The sequence below is a fragment of the Cyprinus carpio genome, unplaced genomic scaffold (assembly GCF_018340385.1).
Source record: "Cyprinus carpio isolate SPL01 unplaced genomic scaffold, ASM1834038v1 S000006662, whole genome shotgun sequence".
NCBI classification, from domain to species: Eukaryota; Metazoa; Chordata; class Actinopteri; order Cypriniformes; family Cyprinidae; genus Cyprinus; species Cyprinus carpio.
This window is the reverse complement of record NW_024879286.1, coordinates 63,403-69,402: the sequence shown is the minus strand read 5'-3', so window position 1 is coordinate 69,402 and position 6,000 is coordinate 63,403.

The following is a 6,000-nucleotide window of genomic DNA, read 5'->3' as shown; positions in this document are numbered from 1 at the left end:
TTTGTATTAAACCAGTATCATGACAAAACATTAATCTTCTTCCTCTGAGGTTTAATTGTGGTTGGCAAGCAAACATATGTTTTTAACACCACCAGCTGGACTGGAGTGTGAGACTAACCGATTCACGATTTATTAGAGATTTGTTTTGACTAGTGGTGGGCAGATCGAGGCTTCGTGAAGCAATGAAACAGTTGAAGCAAATATGCCATATTGTGTCGAGGCTTCGAATCAATCCGACAACCATCTCAACGGTGACACCTAGTGGTCACTTGCAGGTGTTGATCTGAAACAACCTGGACAACAAGCCATTAATTAATGTTTTTTTTTTTTTTTTTTTTTTTTTATTAATATTGTATTGTTCTAATATGTGAAGCTTGTAACATGTAGGCTTCTCACTGTGCATAATGTTATTTTGGTCATGAAAAATTAATATTAATAAAAGAAATCGAGCCACATTGTCTCACTTTTTTAGAGATTTTTTTTTTATTCAAAAATATAAATTTCTCTGCTTTGGAAGGACGTAGCCTACTTTTTTTTTTTTTTTTTTTTTTTTAACAGATAATTTCTCCAGCCTTTTAAAAAAATCCTCTCACAAAAACCCACGAGGTCAAGATGCATTGACTTCACTTTTATACAGATGTGCGATTGTGTGGTCTGTACCCGACCATGTCAATCAAACTCTGATTTGGCGGACCATGCCACCTGTGGAAACACCTGTGAAACACTTCGAGGCTTCATTTAGCCGTAGTCACGTGACATGGGTATTTTGAAACATCTGCGCTTCGGGATCTCGCAAAGCTTCAGAACGTCTGTTTCGCGTGAGCCATCCCTAGTTTTGACCACATCCTTAAATAAAGCTTACACATGGATCCGGACGCCTCATGTCTCATCGGCTCCATTACACTATGACTTTCTCCATGTCTAAAATCAGCGTGGTTAAAAACTAATGTTTTCACCAACTTATGTCCATTTTTTTTTTTCAACTCTAAAAGTTGTCTTTTTTCCTCTTTATGTTCTAGCTTTTTTTTTATATTATTTTTATATTATATATCACACTTTAAACTGTTTTCATGAACTTTGTCTAGTTTTGATTGATCAAGGTGTAAGCTATGCGCTCAGTGTTGCATTACATGTTTTCTGTACTATTTCTATAGTAGTGATCTCACTGTTGAGGTTTGGAAATGTTATTGCTGGCTGTGAAAAACCGGAGAGGTTATTTAAAAAAAACACACACACACACACACACACACACACACACCTACACACAAACAAAAAAACACACACACACACACACTTTAAGAAAGAACAGGAACTGGCACCTTAACTCACACACAACTGCTGATCTCTGAACCCAGTTTGGACTGATGGGTGTGAATTCACATTCATTTGCACGACAACAGTGTTTTGGGGGCCTGAAAGTGAAAACTTTTGACAACAGGTTTCAAAGTCCATTATTGTCATTAAACATACCCTCAGATGTCAGTTGATGCAGCAGGTTTTACAGCTTGTGTATTGGCTTGTGTTGTGTTCATGCTCCTTTGTTTTCCCGCTTGATTTGTTTGTGTGTCTATTCGTGCAGCATCACGTCTTACATGATCATCTTACAATCACTCAATAACAGCAGCAGCGTAGCCAAGACCAAATACATTATCATTGCCATATCGAGCATGCTAAACTCTTCCGAGAGTTGTCATCAAAAAAAAGAAGTGCTAGTTAGCAGAAAGTAGATGTCAAGTTAATTTCATAAAATAACTCTGAAAATATGAAATATTGCTACAAGCAGCGATTAGGCAAAATGAGGAGCTAAACAAGAATGAGCTATAGACCAACTGCAACAATGAGTAAAATAAAGAAATATGTAGATGATTTTAGGCAAAACGGGCAAAAAAACGCATATGATTTACTTGCTTATCACTTTTGACCAATAGGTGGCGCTGTGATGAAATTGTGATCAGTATAGGGCAGGGGTCAGCAATGTCGGTCCTGGAGTGCCGATGTCCTGGAGAGTTTAGCTCTAGCCCAGAGAAAAAATCTTACTTGTCTGTAGACTTGATCATGAAGACCTTGATTAGCTTGTTGAGGTGTGTATGATTAGGGTTAGAGCTAAACTCTGCAGGACAGTGGCACTCCAGGACCAACGTTGCCACCCCTGGTATAGGGTGACAATGACACACACAAAATTTGGTGTCAATATCCTAAAGACCAACTATGACATAATTGGTATCTTTGTTCTCAGTATGACTAGTCTAGACCAATGTCATGATGTTGTTGCTGTAGTTATTGTTGTCATTATTATTGTTTATATATTATTTGTTATCTCCGCTGGTTTATTTTTATGCTTCCTCCCCCACAACTAGATACATGAACACTGGCACACACACACACATGCTCACAGGACATGAATGCATAACGTATAGTTGGTTATGTTGGTTTATCAATATATATGTTTTGTTAGTCCAAGTGATTCTGTGTTTGACACATTTAAATAATACAAATATTAAAATGTAAAAAAATAATATTATTATTATTATTATTATTATTATTATTATTATTATGTCATAATGTGCACAATGGGCCTCATCTCATGAAACTTGTGTAAATATGAGTAAAATCAGAGTAAATTTGTGCGTAAAACAGACCTTCCCGAAAACTCTCCTCCGGATTCACAAATGCTTCATAAACATCAGATTTGATAGTTAAACGTGTATGTTAATGAATTCCAATAATTCGTAAATGGGGCTTGTGTGCATGCTCATTCACAATTAGCATCCCTACCTATGAATCACAACTACATAAGTTATGTGTTCAGGAATGTGGAATATTCTGTACTCCTTTCTCAGGTTTGGCCCCAGTATATTTCATAAATGCAAAAGAGACTAATAAGCTATATGCCTAACAATAAACGTTTCCAACAAAGCATTTTTAGCCAGCTGAAAAATGGCAGGCACTCTAAAAATGGTCAGCTGGTGGCAGTTGAGAACGCTTTGGTGGCACAGTATTTTTCCAGCTTTTCCAGACACTTTGGCTGCTATGATTTGAAATATGCATTAACATATAGCTAGAATCACAGAGCTGACGAGGACGTGAACGTGCGGAATACCATGTGCAAGCTTTTATTGAACAAAGACGTGGTCATAACAGGGCATAGGTCAAACAACGGCAAACAGATATCTAGAGAGCAAGACACAAGAATAATCCAAGGGCAAGCGTGGGTCTTCCGATGAGCGAACAATATCCCAGACAGGGTAATCCAAAAATACAAAAGTAAGAATCAAAAAACCAGGTAAACAATCCAAGAACAAAACATGAAGGCAAGACAAGGCAGGAAACGAGACAACATGAGCTAAACAATACTCGGCAGTGAATGGTGGTGTGAGACTGAGTTATATACTGACAGGATAATGAGGTAACAAGGAGGGAGGAGCTAAACACTTACTATAGAAACTAAAACAAGATGGACAAGGGAACACAGAAAGAAATAAGGAGAACAAGAAAAATTAAAAAAAAGAGTACAAAAAAAAAAAGAAAAAGAAAACATAGACTGGGATCCTGACAGCTAGTATCTCATTTGTAAGAACATTATTGAGTATAAAAAATGCAGTAACTAATAATATTAACTTCTCCATTGTTGTTGTGCAGTCGTTTTTCAAGTAGGATGTGTCGGTGTAACAGCTGGGTAAAAAGTGACAGTAATGAGCTTTATTTTTTACCCAAAGTTAAACAGTGATCAACTCTCAGCTTAAAAAAAAAGACAGAGCAAACAAACTTGTAAAATATTATAATTATGATAAAATATTATGAGCCCGACACTCCTGTCTCGTCTTGTTTCATGTTGTCTGTGTGCTTTGTTTCGTGTTGGAGCATGGTGTTCAGATCCTGGCACTCATGTTTTGGTCAGATTCAGTTTCGGTTTGGTGTCAGGGTTCGGACACTCACACTCCATGTTCTGTTTTGCTGTGGGCGAGCGTTCTGTCTCGAGTTTGCCCGGGCAGTGTGCTCTTCTGTCCCACGTGAGATCGTGTTTACAGCTGCGTGGCTTCATGTCATGTTCTGTCTTGTGCTGTGAAGCACGCAGCTTGTGTTTTTTCATTGTCTGCGTGCTTTAATGTTGTCATGTCTTGTGTGAACACACGGCATATGAGTATTCTCATTAGCTGCCGTGTTCATGTCTTGTTTTTGCTCAAGCACATGGCTTGTGATTGTTTTACTGGCCATGTGCTTGTGTTTTTGTTTTGTGTGAGCACATGGCTTTTGTCTTTGTTTCCTGTGTGCCATGTGCTCTCATGTCAATTGTCTGACCCCTCTTGTTACCTGATTATTGGTTAATTAGCCCCACCTGTGTTTCCCTTGTTACCCTCCTCATTTGCTCCCTATTTATTCTCCTTGTGTTTCTGGTCTTGTGTCAGTTTGTTTTCGTGTCGTGTCGTTTTTTTTTCCCCTACGGGGTAGTTTTGGTTTTTGTTGTTTTGTTTTGGTTGTATTTTTGCCAATAAAAGCCCATTCTTCTGCATCATTGAGTCCTCGTTCCATCCCTTCATCCCCAACCTTGACAGCAGTGGCATCAGTTTATGCACCATTTATACATGGCATGGATCAGGTGTACATTTCTTATGTACCAACTAACATTTTGAAAATAGCCTACGAACATATTCATGAATTTGAAAGTTTGCGTCAGAACGTCTTTATGAACAATTTACTTTTTGACTATTTAACTTGAATTCCATTTCAAGATCTGAAGATGATCTGATTTGATTTTAATGAAAATTAGAGCAGTGGATGAAAAAATAGGTATTTCAGAAAAATCTAAATTGTTAAAACATTTTTGTTTCTAGCCCTTACAGTGCCAAAGTTAGTATCATAAATATGAGTGCAACTTTAAACTGTTAGTATTAGAGCACTCCAAAGTTGTTGTGGTTAATGTTCAGCCTATCCTCTATATGTGTGCCAAATTTTCATAACTTCATAACTTTTAGTTTGTATGCTGGGCTAAATGGGTCTCTTCTCACTCTCTTATCCTTACAGGACCCTCTGAAGGGTCATAGGGCAGGAGTCTATCCCAGTATCCTCCGCTGAAAGCTAAATGACTAAACCCTGTTAATGTGTTCCTGACGTGTCAGACCATCACTCACTCTCAGACACCAAACGCACACATCGCCTTTAACATTAATAACTCAGAAGAGATGCACTAGATTTAAGACTATGATCACCTCTTGATTAATATAGGAGGCGGGGGAGAGGAAATCCATCCAGTCAGTTTCAACTGACAGTTTGAATAATGTTTACTATTATTGCAAACTGGCTGTGGTATTATTCGCATTAACATGTCATGTGGTGAACATCAGATTTTTTTTTTTTTTTTTTTTAACGATCATCTCAGTGCAGAGAAAACAAGTCTGTACTGTTTCCTTCTAAACTCTGTTTTAAGACAATTTATAAAAGATTGTATTTTTCCCAACACTTTTGTCAGTCAGTATGTTGTATTCACTCTCTTGCAGAATCGTTTGCCTCTGGGTAGTAGTAAGCCTTGCATGCTAGTGTGACATTACATGTTTCCTGTAGTATTTTTCAGAGCTGTGATCTCACTGTTGAGGTCTGGAAACGTGTTTACTGTGATCATTTCCCGACCTAGAATTAGACTGATGGGAAGATGAACTCTTTTAGTTCTTTTCCACTTCTTTCATTTAGCTGGTTTTTGAATTTTTTTTTTTTTTTTTTTTTTTTGTCAGTCTCTAAATCTCAACTGCAGAAGCTGCTGAGGATCTGGAAAGAAGATGAGAGAAAGAGAAATAGCTGATATGTGTCATTTGTTTTTCTGCTGGGACTGGCTATTTTCTTCTCTTCCACTTCTCACAGGTAAACACATTATTATATTAATATATATCAAGTGTTTTACTAGAGCTGGTCTGGCTTGGAGTCTGGGATTGAGTTGGTTTGAAAACATGGTTGATTCTTCCTGACGTGTGTTCTGATCTCACATTTCCAAAATACCTGTTTTATGTT